The sequence below is a fragment of the Sceloporus undulatus genome, chromosome 2, assembly GCF_019175285.1.
Source record: "Sceloporus undulatus isolate JIND9_A2432 ecotype Alabama chromosome 2, SceUnd_v1.1, whole genome shotgun sequence".
Lineage (NCBI taxonomy): Eukaryota > Metazoa > Chordata > Lepidosauria > Squamata > Phrynosomatidae > Sceloporus > Sceloporus undulatus.
The window spans coordinates 294,042,654-294,066,609 of NC_056523.1; positions in this window are offsets into that span (position 1 = coordinate 294,042,654).

The following is a 23,956-nucleotide window of genomic DNA, read 5'->3' on the forward strand; positions in this document are numbered from 1 at the left end:
ATATATATATATATATATATATATATAATGTAATGTTCAACATATATTTGTATGTTGAATAAGTATTTAATGTTCTATATATATATATATATGTATATTAATAACTATGTAATATTTAACATATTTGTTGAATATGTAATGTTGAACATATATATATATATATAAAAGTAAGTATGTAATTTTCACACACACACACATATTAATAAGTATGCAATGGTCAACATATATTTGTATGTTGAATAAGTATGTAATGTTCAACAGATACACACACACACACTTGTATATAAATATATTAAGTATGTGAAGTTTAACATATGTTTGTATGTTGAGTAAGTATGCAATGTTCTACACACACACACATATATAATCTTTGGGGGGGATCATGGTTGTCTGTTTTATTTGTCTTTTCCCCCTCTTTGGTACATGTCTTTATGTCTTTGGTTTCTCATTTTGGGGGGTGTGGGGTGTGTGTGATCCTCACATGTTGTTGCAGAGGGAAAAATCTTAAGTTGTTGTGTATTATTGTGTTCTGTTTTGTTTTTTGTTTTGTTTCGGGTAAAGCTTCTCAAACAGAAGTTTCTTTGTTCCGCAGCAGAAGGTATTGAAGTGAAACTGCCCGATTCTTCAAGGTTTTTAGAAACATGTCGTCTGGCAGAAACAGTTACTGAACCGGTAACTTTGTTTTTCCTTCCCTCTTCTTGAGAGGACTCCTGTTGTATAAGAAGGAGAACGATTATTTTACACCCCCCTTCTTTTCTGTTACGCTACAGAAGTTCTTTTGTGTTGCTATTCGACTGTTTTTCCTCTTGATAAATTGGGCCGGGGCCTAGGAGTAAGAGCGAAAGGCCTGAGAAAGTAAGTGCTTGTGAAGCTTACCAGGATTTCTCAGAACTTGGGTGCTTTAAAGAAGTTCACCAGAGCCATTAAAAACAACAACAGCAGCAACAACAACTTACATGCTTTTACTTAATGCTGATTCTGATTTACATTTGGAGAGGTCTACCAAGAATGTAGTTCGTACACCCACTTTAAAAAAAAACCCGGACTAGTATTCTGGAAGAACACAGCTGTGAATGGCTTACGCTGTAACTCTTCTGTCTCCATGTTTCAATCGCATGTAATTCATTGAAGAAGGTTGAAATGGGTTTTCCGAAAAGGTCTTTCGAGATTTAGCAAATTCTATCATAAAGAAAGATGTGTCGTATAGTCTCTTCGGTTAGTTAACTTTGGTGGTTTTACAAGAAATGGGACTTTTGCTTTGGATAGAACATGTTTGTAAATTCTGCGTAACCTTTATAGGTTATGGCTGAAGCCCTTCATAGTTCTCTTAGTTTAGATCAACATCCATGTTTTGACGTTTCCCGATTTGTGTTCAGAATAGAAAGGCAGGTTTGTCAATGAAAACCCAGCAAACTCTCTTAAACCATGTATTCGATCCTCAGAGACACTAGAGAAGGTTACTCCTGGCCATCCAAAAGGGCTGAGTAAAATAGATGGCAGTGAACTTCAACTTCCTAATATGGCTCATGTTTGGCAGAAAAGCAGCTAAGTCTAAACAGAGCAATTCTTTCACTTCCAAAGCAGTGTTTTGTCCCCAGCAATCCCTTTATATGTTAAAGGGAATAAAAGCGGGGGGGGGGGGGCATACTAACAAACCATTTTATTTGTGTTATGTTTTGTTTATTGATCTTGAGGTTCAGTGCCACTCTCTCCAAAACTTGGCTTTGTGCATCTATAAAGGATTAGGCCCTTTGGAGAAGACAGAACGCTGCTGCTTTTGGCCGGCGCCTGTCATAAAACTCCATTAACTTAATTCACTTTAAAATTATTTGTTGGGTTTATTGCTCTTGGCAAACTGGGTACGATAGTAAATGATCTGAGACAATGCTAGGGCAACTCTATCATGGAGTTTTCTTGACAAGCTTGTTTAGAGGAGGTTTGCCATTCCCCTTCTGAGGCTGAGAGAGTGTGACTTGCCCAGGTAAACCCACTAGGTTTCATGGTCAAGTGGGGAACAAACCCTGGGCTCCAGAGTCACCGTCCATACTCAAACCACTTGCCATGCTGGCTTGACTGGGACTGATGACTTACTGTGTCATTTGATACATTTATTATGTGACACCGATGTATTCAAATGTCACAGTGGTAATAATCCCAGATTCATAAAACATGATGCACACATGTTGGATGTAGCCCAGTCAGTCAGTTTCATTTCTGCTCTTCTCTCTGTGGGAGCAAGCCGAAAACAACTAGAAACAATCAGTGATAATGTCCCTTTATTCTGAAGCCGCACTATGGTGAATTGTTCAAAATAAGTTTGGAAATTGAATGACAGATGCAGATTTTTTTAAAAAAATGAAGAGAAATGAACATATTAGCATGATCTCCCATTCAGATGTAACTCTGCTGTATTTTGATTCACAGTTTGATTTCCTACAGTGCCCTCTGCTTTGTTGTAAGCTGAACATCTCCATTTGAACTCCTTCTTTAGGTGTATCTACACTGTAAAATAAGGCAGTTGACACTACATTAGTGCTTGGCTCCATCCTATGGTATCCTAGGATTTGTAGTTTTACAGGGATTTAGTCCTTCTCTGAACCAGCATGCTGTTGCCTCGTCAAACGAGAAATCCCAGGATTCCGTAGGATGGAGCCATAGCAGTTGTAGTGGTCAAACTTCTTTATGTCTGTAGCAGATGCACCGCTTGTAGCATGCCAACAACCTGCCTTTTCTCCTTAGGCTTTCAATCTCCTGGGAGGTTCTTAAAAAGAAGAACAGCCACTAGTTGCTTATTACCTTATGCAGAGTGAAACATTTGAAATTGAACTTTGCTTATCTACACAACCCTGTGTCAGCTGCCATACGGACTGCTTCCTTCGTAATTGGATTGCCTCTCTAAGGACCACTGCAACAGCAATAGCTAATGCTGCAGGATGCTGAGTATCTTCTTTTTTAAAACATGCATTACTGTCGTCCTGCTGAAGAACCGTAGGATAATGATTGTCTTGCACCCTAAAGCAGTGCCCAACAGGGTTGTGTTTCAGTTCGACACCCATGAAGGCGTCCATCTTCCGAAGGGTCTCATTGATGGAATTGGGGTCTTGGTGCTGTGCTGCTGCCCATTTCTTTTTGGCCTCTCCCAGTTTACTTAGTGAGCATTCCTGGGAGCAAGAAGAGAGCAGCAGCTCCAACATTGTGTTTATCACATAATCTTATAGTGCTACTATTCCACTTTAACTGCTCTGCTGCCTCCTGTGCATTCTGGGTTTGCAGTTTTAGGAAGGGTATTTAGATTCTCAGGCAGGCTGAATTCTCTTAAAACTGCCAAATCCCAGAAGCAACAGGGGCAGCTAGAGCAGTTAAAGTGGAATGTAGCACTATAAGAGTTTAGTGTGATAAACACACATTGTCTTTGAAGTTTTAGTTAAAACGGAGTTGGAACGACACGCACTTCGGCATGGAAGGCCCACCAGCAGTTATTGTTTGCTCTTTCCCCCTGAACTCGACTGTACACGATTCCGAGATGTGCCAGTCAAGAGCTTTTTTTTAAAGCAGCTTTTCCAATGACATGTTACTCATGTTCAAAAAAGTAATTTGTGTTACTAATTAGAGTGCCTGAGTGTAACTTGTTACCTTTCTTATTCTATTGCTCTCGCTTTGGGCGCGATTAACATTGATAAAAGATGGTACAACTTTTGAAAGATTCCTATCTATTGGCGCGTTTACAAATGTGCCAAAAGTACGTGCTCTGGCGTACTAGGGTTAGAAAGGGCGTCACTAGGGTTAGAAAGGGGCCTCATTTCTAGATGCCCCTCAACCCTAGTACATACAGGCAGTACAAAATGGTGGCACCCTTCCACATGGGCGCCGCCATCTTGACGTAGCGGCACGTGCGTGCGCACAAATGATGTTGCGAGTGCGCCATTGCGATCTCGGACTCCTAACGGTACCGCAATTAGAAGCGCCATTTTGGGGCTTTCTTTTTTGCAGCGTGGAGGAGCTGCCAGTTTGGGCTGGGCTCCTCAGCACCGCACAATGACGGCACGGCAGACCGCGATTAGGTTTCGGCTCGTAACGTGTCATTGTTTCCTACGTCTCATCATAATAACTAAAACACATTCACAAAACAGAAAAATATATAATTTCACCTTTAGAGATCAAGTGTGGTGTAGTGATTTAAATGCTGGTTACTACAAATCTGGAGGGCCAGGGTTGAATCCCACTTGGCCATTGAAACCCACTGGATGAGTTTGGTAAGTTATACTCTCTCAGCCTCAGAGAGAGAGAAACAAGGACAACCCCCTTCTGAACAAATATTGCAAAACAACAACAACCCCACCACCCTCTGTGTTTGGGTTGTCATAAGTTGAAATCGACTTGAGGCAAAAACTGCAACAACCAGTAACTTTGTCCCACCCATTTATTATGCTTTCATTGTAACAAACAAACATAAATTCTTTATAGGTAAAACCCTAGCATTGGATCCCAGAAGGAGAACTTGTACATTGTTGGGACTACACTATCAGATATTCCACTTAATTTGGAATTATGAATACCAAAATGAATACCACAATGAACCTGTATGTGGAAATATATATATCAGAGCAGGTTTAGACTCAGAGGTAGGAGGGGTGAAGATTGGGGGAAGGAACATTAACAACCTAGATATGCAGATGACACCGTACTAGTGAAGACCAACAGAAACCTGGAGCAGTAACAGAAGTCAAGGGGAAGTGCCAGGCAAGCTTAATGCTGAACAATTACGAAACAAAATTTGACGCAGATCTTCTTATATTAAAATTAATGTAAATACTGCTACTTACTATTAATAATCACTAACATCTGCCAAACATAGTTGTTGACTATTGTTTAAAAAAAAAACCTACAGTTTTATTTACAAGTCATATTTTTACAACTTTTGCTACTTTTTCCAACTGTTCTTAAGGTCAGACCAAATTCAGATAAAATCAAACTGTGGTTAAGTCCAGGGAAAGGCTTGAGCATGAGCAGTAGCATCAGTGGGATTTACAAGTGTTTTAACATTGGCGGACTGTATGAATCTCAGTATTGCTGTTTGGTCATTGTCATCAAATGCGTGGGTTTGTTCACGATCCCACTGGCACATTTGCTAGCAGTTCTAGCAGAAGAAGCCAAAGATTAAGGGCATGAAAATTAAACTACCTTATCCTTTGAGTGGTCCCTCCAGAACCGATTAGGGAACATAAGGCAAACAGCATGTGGAAATCAGCAGTGTTGCTGCCAGAGCTGTTGATTTGGTAGATCTGAAAGACGTCAGAGTCTACACATTTTGTTTGGATATTCAGGCTGGGAATACCATGTATTAGCACATGTGTTAAGTTTTTTAGTATCATTCAAAGCAAAAACAAGGCGTTGCATTAAAAAACTGCTTGGTTTAATATTTAAGTATCTATGAAATTAAAGATCCACAGGCTCCAAACAAAATATTTATCAGCCACATGTCACCTTCCAATGCATATAAACAAAAACCCCAAAATGAGTACAGTACTAATATAGAAACAGAAGGTCTGAGCGGTAAATCCTACATTCTTTATCTTCAAGGCTTCCTGGGTGATCATTTTTTTCTGTGTATTGTCAAAATAATTGGAATTCAAAAGGGCACCTTCATAAGTATAACACAAGACTCATAATTTACAACTAATATTACTCTAGAGCAGCTGAGTAAAATGCCCAATCAAAGAGACCTTTTGCCGAATTCCCACTGGTGCCCCTTTAGTTTTAATCAAGATAGGAGGCAATTAAATGTTTACATACAGTTGGCACACGCTGATTTTAATAAGTGCTATGTGTAAAAACAAAGGCAAAGTGAAGTCGAGGTGTTATAGTGCGCAGGTCCTACTTTGGGGTTATTCAGGCTAGGTAGCCATGCTAGAAGATGTATCCGCATGTTTCACCAGCATCTGCGGCTTGGATCTTTAGAGACTCTTCTCTGAAGAGGCCAGCCACAGATGCTGGCAAAACATTGGAAATAAACTCTTCTACAACATGCCACATAGCCCAAAAAGCCTCAGGAAAAAAAAACAAAAAGTAAATTGTGTGGCAAAATTTATGTTCTTATTAGTTGTTGAAATTACTGTGGACCACTACCACTGAAAATCAACACTAAAAATCTAGTAGGGCATTCTGGAAGTTGTGGACCAAATACAGAACATTTCCAAATGGTATCATAGAGGTCATTCTCTTGTTCATCTTGGAGTAGGTTTGCCATAAGCCGGACCTCCAAACCAGGAAAATGTAGGACAAATTTCAATGTGGGGACACGTTTTTATAAAAATAGGAACGTGAAAAAAATTGATGATTTTTTTAAAAATGTTAATCTAAATGCATGTTTCTAAGGCATGATCAAAATGGAGAGGACATTTTGGCATTTATCCAAGACAAAAAAATAAAAATCAAGACAGGGGTGTATTATTTATAATAAAATAAGAATCATAAATAAAAATCAAGACGGGGTGGATATTTTAATAATAAAAATAATGAAAAAAAATCGAAGACAGGGGTCTATCATGTAATAATAAAAATAATGAAAAATAAAAAAAGAAAGCAAAAATAAAAAATAATAAAATAAAAACAAGAAATAATTAAAAAATCAAACATAAATAAATAAATATTTATATTTTTAAAAAATAATTAAAAAAGAAAAAAACAAGGGGCAGACCTAATGGAGACTCAGCTTTCTCTCCTTCTCCCCTTCTCTCTTCTCTCTTGCCCAACTTCACCCTAAGGGCACTTCCTCCGGGTTTCTTCTTCCTTTTTGCTCCCCTCCCTCCCCTCATTTCTAAGGCTAGTGCGGGCGAAGAGCGGAAGCGGGCAGGCGCGGCCGCAGGGAAGCGGGCCGGCGCGTGCACGCAGAGGAAGAGGGCATGCGAGCCGCGCTGCGCTGCCCCCTGCTAGTCCCAGGCGGCGCGGCCGAGGAGCCCGTCCCCTTGGCCAGCCACCATGGCCGGCTGGCAAGCAGGGATGGAGCTCTGCTTAGAGCCCCCTGCGTGCGCAGGCAGGAAAAAGCCCTGGCCCTGGCGGCGGGGGAGGGCGTGGCGGGGAGCGCTGCTGCGCTGAGGGGAAGGGAGCTGGAGAAGCGGTGGGTTGCGCTGCCCACGTCCCACCTTCAGAAGCGCAGGAGGAGGGGAGTGGGCCTGTGGCCAGCGCATAGGGCAGAGGCAATGGCGCAGGGCGGCCCGAACCGGGGGGACCACCCATGGGGCTGTGGGCCAAACTGGGCCGGGACAGGGAGAGGGCCCAAAAGCAGGATTTTCCCGGCGGCCACAGGATATGGAGCCCTTTCTGGGGTGGGGGGGTCTATTTCCTGAGCAACTCATTTAACAATGCCATGGTTTGGTTGATAACCACCAAAAACCAGGGATAGACAAACTGTAAAGCCTCCAAGATTATTCATCTCAAACTCTCACTGCCCTATCAGTTTAGCCATGGTAATGGATTATGAAATTGCCATAATCTAAAGCAAAGTTCAAGTGGACCATATGTCCTCATTTAAAAGCCAACTGACTCCTAAAGCAGTTCTGCTTCTCTTCTTGCAAATTAAAGTGCTTTCCTGTCTTGCACAAGCCCTTTCAGGGTAGCCTAAAAGTCATACTTTTACCATATTTAAATTGTTTATGCATTTAGCTAAGCTTTTTTTGTATTGCAGCAAGTATTCATTACTTATTAGACTATTACCCTATGATCCACAGTGTTCCATCTTTTTAATTTTACGTCATACCACTTAATCACTTCTCTTTCACTCTTTATCTAATGTTCATTATTGCATACAGAGCTGCATTCATACAATTTTTTTATTTTGTTATTATTTTGTGTCATTTTTCATGGTACATTTATTACTTTATCTAGTTGTTTATTTTTTCCCTTTATTTTAAGTCTGTTTTTCTTGCCTGTTTTGTTTGTATGTGCCTTAAAGTGGCCTTTCTGGCTTATGGACACACCATAAAATTTCATAGGGTTTTCTTAGGCAAGGATACTCAGATCATGGAATCATAGAATGGAAGAGGACCGCAAAGGGCCATCCGTCCAACCCCTTTGCCATGCAGGAACTCACAATCAAAGCATCCCCACAGATGGCCATAAGCCTCGTTTAAAGACCTCCAAGGAAGGTGCTCCACTGTCCAAACAGCTCTTCTGTCGAAAGTTCTCCTAAAGTTAAGGTGGAATCTCTTATCCTATATAATGAGGTTCTGTTTTAAACAGTAAAACTAGCAAAATTAAAGATCAAATCTGAATGATTTTACAATATCATTGATGAAAATCTGAAAAGCTTAAAAAGAGAGACCAGTTTGGCCAGGAATTCTAGGCATAAAATCTACTGGCTTTCTTATGTTCTGAAGTATGGTGCAAAGGAAAAATCTTTGGAAAAACTCCGAAGAAAAGAGCCCTATTGCCAATTACACACTTATGGCCTATCTAAACAATCCAGTATTTAAGATTACTTTTCTTACACTTTTTTAGAATGCCTAAAAGCTCAACTTTGTTCAACCAGCAGAGTCATACTTGACTCATTCACAAGAAAAACTGATATGCAAAATTAAATTTCCCCACATCTTCCTCCTCAACGGGCTCCTCAGGGTTATGGGCCATAATGCTAACACAACAGCCAAAGTCACTCAGAGGTGGCTGCGAAAATATAGCCGACAGCACTGGTAGTCATGGGGTGGTCTCAATCGCAAATAATAATCATAGTGAACCTCGTTAGCTGTCAGCAAGATAAGATGGGCTCTGGGTGTCTTTAAGTAATTAAGGAGGAAGGGGCAAGGCCTAGTTGTGCTGTTTAAGTTTTGTACAGATTTCCTGTCTTTTATTATTTTCTTGCCAAAAGTTAGGTTGTACCGACTCATATAATTGCTGTGCCTATAATAGGCTAAATACTTTTTATTATGCATTTCATACACCGACACACACAAACACACAGAACCACACACACACACGTCATAACTTTGAAAAGCAGAAATTAATTATATTTAGTATGAACTGGAGCTCTGTTTTCTTTTTTTGCAATTTCAGCTAAGTATCCATAGAGCATAACACAAATCTCTTTTCCTGTGGTTAACTGCATCCTATGAAAAAATGTGAAAAGTACAGAGAACAGCAAAACTTTGATTAACTCATTTAACCTATGATTCATTCGGTCAGCTTAACATGGTTATTATAGGTAGCATTATCTGTCCTTTTCATTGGAAAAAATATGGTTTTTTTTTTTATTTGGCTCAGAGCCCATCAAAAATTTTTAAACCAATAAATGCTACCAAGAAGTCTACACAAGCGTACCAGCCTTTAAATCAACATTGAAAGACAAGAAATGGCTTTATTTAGTCCTTATAGGTTTCAAAAACAAATAAAGTTGTCAGTAAAATAATTTAATTGTTTGTCATTTAATTTTCGACCTAAAAATAAGCGATGGCGGGACAGACGTCCAAAAAGGACTTCCGGGTGCCTAGAGTTGATCCACACAGGAAAGCAACAGCCGCCAGCTGTGGACTTCCTCGCAGACCAAAAAGAAAAAACCCGCACAAAGTGGGGGTTTCTTGTTGGTGTGATTATGAAGGCGCAGTGCCAGAATGTAGCGTCCATCACAATAATGATGGGCGGTGGGCCCATCTGTACAGGGCGACCGCCATTTTGATGCCCTCATCGAATGCGAGGGCGTCTAGAACGCTGCCCTCCACACATGACGAGGTGTCTAGTGTGCCCTCTGGACGGGAAAAGGCCAAAAGGTTGTCTGTCCAAAGGAACTTACACTTTATGTTAAAACAAAAGGCTGAAACAAGCTGAATATACAAAGTGTCAAAAACATAAAAAAATAACAGATCCACAGTAATAAAGATTAATAAGTTAAAACAGTTAAGATATTAAACCTATTACATTTTAAACTAGCCCACCGTGGTACTATCTCAAAATTAAAAGCGAAGGCCGATTGCTAAGAAAGTCGTTTGCCCATCAGCAAAAGGGAGGCAAAGAGGGGCCAAAGGGACCAAGGCATCTCTTTAAATATTCATATCCAAAATCTCACCAAGTTTCCTGTGAGGTGGTGGAACTAGAAAGCCATTCTCTGAAGATAATAACACTGGATATATGCTATATAGAAATACATTTTACAGTCTGAGCGGACAAAGCCTCATGGCTAGGATAGGAGGTCATATTAGCACTTTGAAATGTCCCACCGAAAAACAGACGGTGTGGCAGGAAGAAGTGAGGAAAAGCGTTCCATCAAGGAGGAATATGCTCCCAATAACCCGCCAGTCTGGTCATAACTTTTGGAAAAACGCTGAAGTTCCAAACGTTCCAAAGGCAGCCACATGCAAAGTGCACTATAGGAATTAAAAGGGATATTATCAAGGCATGTGTTACCATCTGAAATCATCAAGAACAGGCACAGGTGGGCACATGCAAGTGATACCATTATTGTGCAAACACCTCCGGCCATCACCGAAACCTGAGCTTCCAGCCTAGAGTTGAATCCGGTGTATCTCAAGCTAGAACCAAATTTCAGGGAGAACGTAGACCCCATGGCAGCACAGGCGAACTCTTTTTTCTGGGATGCCTTACAAATGACCAGGAGCACCTCTAATGTGTATGAATTACATTGCTCTATTTAATTTATACAGTTGAATCCTCCACATTGGCGTGGGACTTTGCGGTTTGACGTATGAATTTTTGATAATTTTGGCCTCTCTAGAAATCTCTAGGTGTCTCCAGCACAACTCTGCCAGAAGTTGACCATAGAGGTTGTGCTGGGAACCGAGGAAAACTTCCTGAGAAAGACAGGTCTCTGATCTGTAGGTCTCCAATGATTCTGTATCACCATTTCTGGGCATATGTTGAGCCATAGAGTTGCACGGAAGCCGGGAGTTTCCTAAGTGTTCTCTAATAAAAAGAGTGGGGTTTTTTTAATTTGTGTTTTCCACATCAAGAGTATTTTAGCCCCAAGCCTATGAATGTGGAGAGACCACTGTACAGTTGGCCCTTGTTTTTTGTGGGGAATCCATCGAGCCCCCCCCCCAAAAGGAGACTCGCACATATTCCAGCACCATAAACTTGAATGGGCGCATGCCCACTGCAAACGGGGCAGAACAGGGTGCGAATGTCCTGACAATGCATGCCATGACTTCCCCAGGGTGCCATGAAATGCCATGCAAACACTCCAGATGCACGTGCATCGATAAGCACCTCTGGCACTGCAGTCTAGATGAAACAGCGCAAAGGGGCAACATAAACGCGCCGCTGTGGCTATGGCACCCGTGGAAGGGCACAAAAGGACCCCAAGGGGGTCTGATAGCCTCAGACAGGGAAACAGAAAAATTAAAACCGTATAAACAAATACTATTAAAAATAATCAGTACGATATAAAATTATGATTGATCACACTTGCCTTAATATTCTGGTCTGTTGGGTGAGGAAGTTGAATATCAGATTCTGAGAGAACCAGGATTCAAATTCCCACTCAGGACATGAAAACCCACGGATGGCATTTGCATCACACTTTCGACCTAAAGAGGAAGGCAAACTCTTCTTGGCAATAAAAGTTTGCCAAGAATAACTCTTGATAGGCTCACTATAACTCATAGTTCACTTGAAGCACATAACAACATAACTCTTTTGGCTGGCCATAATGGGGAGAGGGATTCACAATTACAATGCTTCAGTGTTGAGAGGAAGTTGTGGGCACACCTTGAAAGCAATGCCAGATGTCTTAGAATAGAATTAGCCCAAGAGGTAATGTAAAATAGTTTATAGATGGTGGGCAATTCTGATGCTTTCACTAACATAAAGTGTGAACAGTCTTTTCTGTACCTGAGTTGCCAACTAAGGAAAGGCATCATTGAGATCAGGACACGGATTGATAGGGAACTACAAATAAACTAGCTATGATTAAGTACCACGCTAGCAATTTTTTTGCAGAACGAAGATATGAACTGAAGCTATGTAGGGTGGTTTGGGCATTGGACGATGGAGGCCGGGATACTAGGGCTCAATCCCCACGCAGCCAGGGAAAACCACTGGTGGATTATTGAGGCATCACACACGCGGAAGCCCTAAAAACTGGGAAAGGTTTGCCGTAGGTTTGCATAAGTCGGGAACACGTGAAGACAAGACAACATGAAGAAGATATAATTAGATTACAATTACAAAATACACATTAGGAGGGAAATATTTTTACAGTAACAATTGTATACTACTCGATGAGTTATAGGCTTATGCCCTTACTATCAGAAAAGAGGAATACCTCACGTCAAGTGCAAGCTTGTCTGGGTGTGACATGGATTTTGTTGGTGAGGCATGAAATAGCAACATGGATAGGAAAGAGTATTTGTTTGTCCACAGACCAGCAGTTGGAGAAAGCAGCTGCCTTCCTCCCCCAGTAATTAACGTAAAAATATGTTAGTATAGCGTTGAGGAACAGTAAAAACAAAAACTCCCTACCTTGTGCCTTATTGCTATCACCATCCAGCCACCCGACAACACAGCATGACATAGACAAGCCTGCACTTGACCTGTGAGATATTTCTCCTTCCTATGAAGGCCATAAACCCATAACTATAACAGCAACTGTGATAACATAAAAACTTGTTTTTAAAACAAAGCTATTGCAATAATTAACTACTTTTTGATGTGGAGTTATTTTGGTAAAGATAAAGGGAGTCCCGTGGACATGTATGGTGTCGTAACCACTAATGGTGTGGGCTCATATTCCTTCTAAAGCCGAAGAGCCAGCATTATACAAGGACGGCTCCAGGGTCATGTGGCCAGCAACTCCACCAAAGGTTGTTACGCTTCCCACTTAAGTGGTACGTATCTATCTACTTGCTTTCGAAAAGCTGGGGCTGGGTTGGCTTGAAGCTGGGAGTAGTGCAGGAGCTCACCCCATAGCAGGCAGTCGAAGCCTTGAAAAACTGCCACACTTCGGATCTACTGATCATCAGAACTGGTGTCTTAAACACTAAGCACACCACTAGTACAGATAAGTTTAAAAAAATACTTTAAGCTATCTGCACCAGGTGCATAAGTATAAAACTGCCCAGAATAACCCAACAAATTTGTTCGTGAGTGAATGAATGGTCAAGAAGTTGGCAAGGATAAAGTTAAGATAATCTGGTTTTTTTACAGAACCTCTTTTGGACTAACGAGTTGAATCTCCCCTTCAAAGCAGTTGCCAATAAATAGTGATCAAATCATGAGGCAACAAGAGACTAGCTTTGGAGCCTCCAACATTAGGTAGGCACACGACAGCTCAATAATAGTTCCAAAAGTTCGAGAGATGCAAAGAATTCAGAATAAAGGCTGGAAATGGCCACAGCTAAGCAACTGCCCCAGAACATTCTGCTGGCTAAGGTGGATGCTGCCTTTGTTAAGATAGAGCCCAGCCCTGATGTTTTCAGGAAGAACTGGCCGGTCAAACATATCAGTAGTAACTTGCGGAAAGATCAGCATGAGCAGCAGCCTTGGACTATAAGTGCCCGAACAGACAGGCCTGTATAGCTGCTTTGGGGACTTTGAGGTAGCTGTTAAATTGCTGCATTGCATCCTAAGAAAACCAGCAGCTCTGTGACAACGCCCGTCCTAGGAGTAGGCTTCGCTCTGGCCTCTTAAGCTGTGTGTGTCATTTAAACCAGCATGCCTCCAAAGTGATCTGAAAGCGCTTATTTTGCTTTGTTTGTCGGCCCCTATTGTAAAACTTTGCAGGACGGAACCACAGGATCATATAATATGAAAGGAATCCAAAATAAACATACAGTCAACTATTAATGCAGGGGTGTTGCAACTTTGGAAGGCAGGGATTATTCTAGCTATGCAAGAGACTTGCGGGTTGCACCTCCTTATCACATCTGCTCCCCCCCAAAAAACTCCAGCACATTTTGTTGCTCTCAGATGTCACGCGCCACTCTGGGAGCATTTTCATCTGATTTGGTTCCTCCCTGTGTCATTCAGGCCCAGGAGGCGTCTTTTTTAAAGAAATGAGTGAGTGGAACGTCACTCCTGGTTTCAAAAAAGGGGGCAAAATGTGATGGAAAGTCGTGCCATCCCCAAAGGCCTTTTGGGCGTGAAAGAGTTAATATTGGGGGCGGGGGGGGATGCACCATCATTACCTAAATTATTCTTGCGTCTGTGATTATTTCTCTTCTCTGCTTTACAATCCAATCGACTATTCATATGCACCTTTCCTAATCATAGAACAAAAAGCACTTCAAGGAGCTGTTGTGGAATTGCAGGTTAGTGCCCCAGCCTACAGGGAACCTGTGTATTTGGTGGTGTTTGATTTTTGATTCCGTGACGGCCCCTATAAATACCAAAGTTGTGGATGCTCCAAATCTGTCATTTACACTGCATAGCAAATGTGCCTTTATATAACATGGCAAAATTTCAAGGTTTGCTTTCTGGAATTTAAATATCTACAGTATATATATTTTCACGCCATGGGATGGTTGATTGAATCCATGGATGCAGACTCCGTGAGTATGGAAGGATTACTGTAGTTTATTACAGCAGTGGGGCTGTTTCTTCTCCCGGTTTGTTAGATGGCAAACCTCAACAACTTAGTTTGTATTGCCAGTAGTGAGGAATGATGGGAACTCAAGCTCCTTCAGGTTTGATTAATGGCAACCTGCACGCTTTGAGAAAAGGTTGGGAAGAGAAGAGTAGGTCTGTAATGGGTGCAGTATGATTGTCAAGGCAGAGTACAATGTATGAGTGGCCTTGATGAAACTGTCTTTTCATTAGCTTCCTTATCCCACCCCGCCACATCTACCCCTGTGCATATATTATTCTTATTATTATTATTATTATTATTTATTATATTATTATTTTATATTTTTTAAGGGGGGGTGGACCTTGTATATATTGTTATATTTTTACAAAGATTGGTATGCGCTTTGATTGTGGTCGTACGGTACAACCACCAAAGCGGATTGGGATCAAATTAAAGTTTTATTTTTTATTTCTTATTTATCGGTCCCGCTGGCTGTCTTCCTAGGAGACCAGCCAGGGTATTACATGGGGACACCCACCAACCTTCAGTGGAGGCACTGCCACGATGTTCCTTGCTCTCCGTTCTACCCACCGATACAGTCCGCCCTCCATTTTTCACAGGGGATCCATCTGGAGCCCCGTGAAAATGGAGACTTGCCAAATATTCAAGCCCCATATGCTTCAATTTGGTCCATGCCCATGAGCATGCACGGGTTGCGCCATGGGGGCATGCTCCATGAAAATAATGGAGGTCAGCCCTCCTATGATATTCAACCATGGACCTCATGTTCGCGAGAAGAAAAGCGTGGTGACTATTATTATAGCCTTGGATGCTTTTATTCAGCACTGAACGGAATTAGCACTTCAATAAGGAAGCACTGAAACGAAGCTCTGATTCTACCATGACAAGCTCATTATTAATCTTGTTTCGCCGCTCCCGTGATCTGGAAAGAGAAACAGTCAAGAGAAATGGAGGAACGAGGGTAAGGAAGCTAAACTGATCAAAGTTTGCACTTACAGGAGGAAAACAGAGCACTGACTCGCCTGCATCAGCTAGTTAATTTGAATCTTCTCATTGCACTGACTGAAACGACACACCTGAGGGAACTGAAGGTTGATGCTGATTGAACTTTTATTCCCTGCCAACATGCCTGTTCGGCCAGCACGTGAGACATCCATTGCACCATGCCCACATGCGAGAGAGATCCTGACTGGGCCTTGACCGTGCTGTCTTCATATGCAACTCTATACTCTTTACATGTGAAGGGTTCTTTTTCACTTTCTGGCCAAATGCTGCCATTGAGCAGCTAACTGTTGAGTGTCTGGCAGTGGAGGCGGATGATGATATAGCAGCAGTTTTTCATCAAGACACACACCACACACACCACCACCCAGTGTCTGTTGTGTGTGTGGGGGGGGTTTGGGTGAGTCAATATAGTCCCCTTCATAAGAAATAAGGCTGTTATGTCTATTTTAATTATTTTAAAATATAATTTACTTAAGTAAATAAGTTACAGTCGGGCCCTTGGTATTCCACTGCGGTTTGGTTCCAGTACTCCCCATAATACCAAAATCTGTGGATCCTCAAGTTCCCATTGTCTAAAATGGATCGTAGTAAAATGGCATCCCTTCCATTAACATAAAATAGCAAAATTCACGGTCGCTTTTCAAAATTTGTCAATTTAAACTACATACATATGTAATTTATGGTTCTTATTAATCTACTAACTCTCCTCTATTAATAGACTTAGTATGTAATAAGCTCATTATTATATATAAGTTTAAATATAATAACTTATTGGGTTAAAAGATAAAATTTTCTGACAAACCTAGGTACAAGGCAGTTTTTGTAGAAAATAGTGTAGTACCCAACTGTGAATTTTTTTTTATATATATAAGTGTATTGCAATGTACAACTAGTTTATTAAGTGTCCGTTAATAACAACTCTATATATATATAATTGAAGTTGGCTACTAACACATTTGTTCCATTGCCTTTTACATAGGTTTGTCCTAAAACGTTTATCTTTTCTACATGTTTATTGCATCTCTGTTACTAGTATGCCTCATTATACAAACTTGTAGTTTATACTGACACCTTACACTAGTATCTGGTGACAAACGTAGCCTTATATCTACTTGATACATAATTGTGAGTTTCCGACTCTCTCTATACCAGAATTGTATTGTTAATACCGTACGTTCATTGCTGGGTTGACTTTTTGTTGTTATCATAGACTGAAACGGACATTTCCATAGGGTTCAAATACTAGAATTTAAAAGTTTATAATCATTGACATTATATTATCCTTGCTTTCCCGTTATATATTATTATTATTTATTAATTATATAGGCCATAATATGTATTATAATTGCAAGCCAGTATGTCAATTACTATAAAACTTGCCGTGATGTTGCTCATTACATAGTTCTTAATACACACACACATATATGTTGTATGTGTGTGTATTAAGTCTGATTAATAGTTATTATTACTATGAGTGTATAAGATTAATCTGTGGCGTGTTTGTATGTCTTATTGACAGTGGTACAACACTATTCGTTACATTGCCTTTTACATACACTTGTCATAAAACTTTTATCTTTTCTTCATTTCTTATTTGTCTATAGATTTTTAGATCGGGTTTTTTAACTTTTGTTGTGTTCTTAAAAAATTTTAACTTGTAGTGTATTAATTAGGTCATTTTGTTTTAACATTTTTGTTTTAAGTTGCTTCTATGGTGAAGCGCCTTGGGTCCCTTTTTTTGTGAGGAAAATGCCGCCTACAAATAAAAACAAAATAAAAATCTTAATATTACGTCTTATTCTATCACTTGGGTTCCTAAAACCCCCTGCAGCACATAATTCAGTTGAAGACTGCTTTAACAGCCCTAGCTCCCAAATGCTAGGGACCTCCTGGGAAACTAGTTATGTGAGGACCATTTAGCTTCGTTGTCAGGAAAGAGCTCTGGTGCACAATAAACTACAATTCCCAGGATTCCTGTCAGAAGCCAGGCAGTTTAAAGCTGTTCAACTGGAATTATTTCTGCAGTGTGTTAGGACTTTGTGTTCTTATCGCTTATGTGAGCGTACACTAATAATAGGCTACAGAGTAGCATATGTAAAAAAAATGATTACATAATTGCTGTGTTTGTGTTGACAAACAATGCCAGGGACTGTTCCGATTAACCCATATTTCTTTTCATCATCCTTTCTCAATAAAAAAAAACCTATATAATTCTCTCTTCCCTCCAAAATTTCCCCCTTTTCCGCAATTGGTGGGACTTCACCTCTTGAATCCCCTCCACTCAAAAAACAACTTTTAGTTTCCCCTACAATCCCCGCCAAAGAACCTAAATCCATTTCATTTTAAACATCCCCTCAGACTCGCCCCTCCCCCCCTTTATTCCTCTTCTGGAGGTGATTTTTTTTTTTTGTGGTGACTTTGTGATCACGACCACGCCCCCTAACTTGCTGCCCTTCAGAGGCGAGGCCCTTGGCGTTGCTATCGGCTCCTCGATCCGGATTGGTCTAAGGCGCGCGGCCTCTCGCTTCGCCGCGTTCCAGACTTGTCTGTCTGGGGCTCTGAGGGAAGGGAAAAAAGAAGAAGAGGGGCCGAGGAGCGAGGCCGAGAGGAGGTAATAAACGACGCAGTTGCGCCGTTGAAACCGCTTCAGTGAAGCTGTGCGGCTCCTCCTCAGCTCTCACGGAGTTAAGAGAGTCCACAGATGCCTTAGCCAGAAGAGCGGGCCAAAACATAAAATATTTTAAAAGAAGAAGAAAAAGAGGAGGAAGCATAAAACAGTCACACCCCATATTAATCTGATTTCTATATTCATATATTACATTTAAAATCTTATTTCATTTAGAATGTACCGCCCGCCAGGCAGGTTTATTTATTGCTTTTTAATCCGTTTTCCTCAATTGTTATGTACTTTGCTGTGTATTTCCAAAACGCTTTATAAATAAGTTTCATAACAATAATAAGAGTCATCTATCTATATCTATCTGACTTATTATTATTGTGTGAGAGGCGGGATATAAATAAAATTTCTATTATTATCTTATTATTACACATATACGTTATGAAGGACAGTTGGGCACACTGTTGTGTTCAAAAGGGGGACACTTTTTTTCAAACTGTCCTGGCTGCAGGAGGAAAAATGAGGATGAGCCGGAAAAGGATGGGCCACGCTGGGCAACCTTGTCGTAGCACTAGTAGTAGTCGTCATATTAACACCCCCACTCTTCAGAGCCTTCCCTTCTTCCTTCCTCCTCCTTCCCTCACCGCGCCTTCTCTGAGAAGAAACCACCTCGAGAGAGAGAGAGGGAGAGTTCATTGCAGCTGTGGGCCGCCCAAAGAGGGCGGGGGCAATGGAGGAAGGAAGGAGGAGAAGAAGAGAAGACGAAGGAAAGGGGGACGTGTGACGAGGAGGGCACCCTTCTCCTTTTTCCTCTGAGGGAAGCTAAGGAAGAAGAAAGCTACGGACGCAGAAAGGGAAAGGAGACGGAGGGGGGACTGAGGAGGAAGGAAAGAGGAGGAGTGGGTCTGTTGCGCTTCTGGCCGCTTCGCCTCGCCTGCACCAGGGAAAGGGGGAGAGGAGACCAGACGAGAGAAAAAGGGGCTGCGGCAGGCAGTGTTCTCCTACTACAGCGCCCTGGGCCGGGCCTAGTTGGAAGGAGGTTTTTGGGTTCTCTGAGGAGAAAGCGAGGGGGAAGGCCCCTGTTTGGAAATGATCCTCAGGCTGGATTTGAGGAGGCACTGAAACCACGTATTTGGCGGAAAGAAGCGAGCAAGAGGAGGGAAAAGAGGATTGGAGAGAGGTGGGGGGGGGGGGCACTGCGACCGATAAGAGGAAAAGAGAGGGAAGGAGGGGGTGCAAAGGACAACAAAAACACCCCCCACCATCCCTCAGGCTTTGCACTCCTCTTCCCTCAACTGAGAGCTGTTGCATCTGCCTCCCTCCCTCTCCTCCCTCAGCATCCCACCCTGCCTCCTTCTCCTTTCTTTTTTCTTCACTGTCGGAAACAACAAGAAAGAAGAACAACAACAACAAAAACCCAGCACTCGTTGCTTGTTGGGATTTAAACCCTGTCAGGAGATGGAAGAAGGATCATGGAGGGAGCTGGACGCCTGGGGCTGAGGTGGGTGGGAGGAAGCATACGACTGGGTGCCTCGACAATGATACATGTGTGTGTATCTATGTATCTATACATAACAATGTACCAAGGTATGTTATAATACATAATATTATTGTACACACAATATATATATTATATATATATACACTGTGTAAAGCAATGCACAATAATATGGTCAGTTAATAGTATATATAATACTCTTACTGATTACTAACTACATTATTAATTATTAGTCATCTATCTGTAAGTTAATTATTATTATCTGTAATTATTAGTTCTTAATATATATATATATATAGTAATTATAGTTTTATTAATAACACACTCTTATTACCCAGGAGGAAATCGGAATATGTGTGTGGTGGGTGTGTGTGGTAGAAAATGTGTGTTGGACATTACATCCCTATAATAATAATAATAATAATAATAATAATAATAATAATAATAAATTTTATTTTTATACCGCTTTTCCAGAAGATCAAAGCGGTGTACACAAAATTTAAAACCAGTTACAAACACATCATAAAATAGATAAAACCAATAACACAATATACAATATACAAATCTAAAACAATCATTCAAAAGGGTGAGCCAGGAAGTTGATGGGATCAAAGTACACTAGTTCATTTTCCAGAGGGAAAGGCTTGACAGAAGAGGAAAGTTTTTAGAAGAGGAAATGTTTCTAGGGGGGTGATCAGGCGGAGTTCCTCAGGAAGACTGTTCCAGACTTTTGGGGCCACTACTGAGAAGGCCCTCTGGGATGTAGTAGCATATTTAGATGATGGAATTTCTAGCAAGTTCTTCCCGGTTGTTCTGAGTGTGCGGGGCGGATTATATGGGGAGATGCGGTCCCTCAAGTAACTTGGGCCCAAGCCATGCAAGCGGTGCCATAATTGCATGGTACCGCCCACATGGGGGTACCCGTACATCTTCTAGAGGAAGCACCATCATAGGGCTGCAACCCTTATAATGGTGCAAAAAAGGAGCCGCTCTAGGCAGCTCCTTTTTTGCTGCACAGCAGTACTGCGCCGTTTGGTTGCTGCAGTAACACTGCACAGAAAAAAGGGGCAGCATTTTGCTGCCCGTCTGTCTCGGCCCTCAGGTTGCAGCAACTGAAATAAGCTGAGAACAAAGACGGAAATGGGGTGGAGAGAGAAACTGGAACAGTTTAAATGCAGCTGAAAAACTGGTTTGATAGACTACTATCATTCCAGTTTTTTCAGATGCTTTTAAATTGGGACAGTTGTAGGGTAAGCATTTTCTATCACCCTTCAGTGGCTATTTCTGACCCATAGAACTGCACCATAAATCCTGGAGTATAGTAAGTTTGATGAGGCACTACAGCTCTCTGGCAGAAAATTGGAAATGGATCATAAAACTACAAACCCAATTATTCCACAAAATAGATACATGGTATTTTAAAGTTATACAATTGTGTAACGTGAAAAGACCCTAGAGCAATGGTTCCCTAACTTTGATTCCTCCAGATGTTTTGAATTTGAAGTTCCAGGATTTCTGACTATTGAGCAAGCTGGCTAGGGCTTCTGGGAGCTGAAGTTCAAAGCATCTGGAGGGTCAAAATTTGGGAACAGCTACCCTAAAGTGTAGGATGCAATGTAATAAAGATATTATGTTCCATATGTGGAACTATACAGTATAGGCCATATGTTTAAGGCATCCTACAGCGTACATGCAGTTTAGGATAATTACCCTTTTCTCCACTTAAACTTGCTACATGCTTTGCTTTTTCTAAAATAAATTGCTTAGATGTGCCCTGTTAATTAATCTGCTTTAATAATGTTGTTAAGTAAAATCTCAGCTAACCTAATAGTGATAACTAATAAACAATACATAATAAGATTTGTTAGAGCTAAATTAATGATCTAACTTTTATTTTGTTCTTCCTATTCTACTAGAAACAGAAAGAGAACATAAGAGCCACAAATCATTTTTTAAATTAAACTTTAATTAAAGGTAATTAAACACTTTGTTTTAATTAACAGCAACCCTTTGAGGATGGCTTCTGAAATAACAATATCCTCTGCGTCTGTTCTCTTAAAATTAGTACTGAGTTTCCTTTAGAGAAATACAGGCAGGATTTTAATTCTTGAATGTCTTTTATCCAAAAGCAAAAGAGAAGCAAAAACCTGTTATAATTTTAAAAAAATAAAGTACAATATCTGAATTATTGATTTGAATTAAACTCTCCCCTGCCCAGTGTACCAAGTTTAACAGGCTCCGGCATGAACTGTCATTAAAGAGCAATATAGCTAATTTAATAGATCTTATACCAAATAATGTTAAGAGACATTTTAATGTTAATGCATCTCATGTTAGAAAACCTGAACACTTATTAGATGCTAAAATGGCTAAACTGAGTCTATTGTGTTTTGGGCATATCATGAGATGACATGACACATCTCAATAATGAAGGCAGTAGGGAAAGAGACAGATTGTACAATAAGACTCAGTCAAGGAAACCACAGCCCTGAATGTGGTTGGAAAGACCAAAGCAGGGTTCTTAATAATAGGACCTAAATTCTGTTGTTAGTCTTGACTGAAGTAGATCCATTGAATCTGTGGCATTTGCTTATGCGTTGACTCACCATTTAACAATTAATTGAATGAATCTACTCTAGCTGGAACTTACCAATAGAATGCCAGCCAAGATCTCTTGAAGGTCTCTAATTGATAGGGTCACCATAAATCAAAGCTGACTTGTCAGCAAATAACAACAAGAAAATATTGGAGAACAGTTTCAGAAACGATTTCTCAGCTTTTAACCTATTAACCATTTAGTACAAAATATGTGACTCTCATATATGACACTATTGTTTGCTGTTATGTGCCTTCAAGTTGTATCCGACTTATGACAATGCTAGGGCAACTCTATCATGGAGTTTTCTTGACAAGCTTTGTTTAGAGGAGGTTTGCCATTCCCTTCTCCTGAGGCTGAGAGAGTGTGACTTGCCCAAGGTAACCCACTAGGTTTCATGGTCAAGTGGGGAACCAAACCCTGGTCTCCAGAGTCACCGTCCAATACTCAAACCACTATGCCATGCTGGCTTGACTGGGACTGATGACTTACTGTGTCATTTGAATACATTTATCTATGTGACACGATGTATTCAAATGTCACAGTGAGTAATAAATCCCAGATTCATAAAACATGATGCACACATGTTGGATGTAGCCCAGTCAGTCAGTTCATTTCTGCTCTTCTCTCTGTGGGAGCAAGTCAGAAAACAACTAAGAAACAATCAGTGATAATGTCCCTTTATATCTGAAGCAGGCACTATGGTGAATTGTTTCAAAATAAGTTTGGAAAATTGAATGACAGATGCAGAATTTTTTTAAAAAAATTGAAAAGAGAAATGAACAATATTTAGCCATGATCTCCCATTCAGATGTAACTGTATTTTGATTCACAGTTTGATTTCCTACAGTGCCCTCTGCTTTGTTGTAAGCTGAACATCTCCAATTTGAACTCCTTCTTTAGGTGCATCTACACTGTAAAAATAAGGCAGTTGACACTACATTAAGTGCTCTGGCTCCATCCTATGGTATCCTAGGATTTGTAGTTTTACAGGGATTTTAGCCTTCTCTGCCAAAGCATGCTGTTGCCTCGTCAAACGAGAAATCCCAGGATTCCGTAGGATGGAGCCATAGCAGTTGAAGTGGTGTCAAACTTCTTTATGTCTGTAGTGCAGATGCACCGCTTGTAGCATGCCAAGCAACCTGCCTTTTCTCCTTAGGGCTTTCAATCTCCTGGGAGGTTCTTAAAAAGAAGAACAGCCACTAGTTGCTTATTACATTATGCAGAGTAGAAACATTTGAAATTGACTTTGCTTATCTACACAACCCTGTGTCAGCTGCCATACGGACTGCTTCCTTCGTAATTGGATTGCCTCTCTAAGGACCACTGCAACAGCAATAGCTAATGCTGCAGGATGCTGAGTATCTTTCTTTTTAAAACATGCATTACTGTCGTCCTGCTGAAGAACAGTAGGATAATGATTGTCTTGCACCAGTAAAAGCAGTGCCCAACAGGGTTGTGTTTCATTCGACACCCATGAAGGCCTCCATCTTCAGCAAGGGTCTCATTGATAGGAATTGGGGTCTCTTGGTGCTGCTGCTGCTGCCCATTTCTTGTTGCCTCTCCCAGTTTACTTAAGTGAGCATTCCTGGGAGCAAAGAAAGAGAGCAGCAGCCTCCAACATTGATGTTTATCACACTATACTCTTATAGTGCTACTATTCCTCAAGTGGTGAACACCTTCTGAACTCTGACCCACAAAAACAAAACT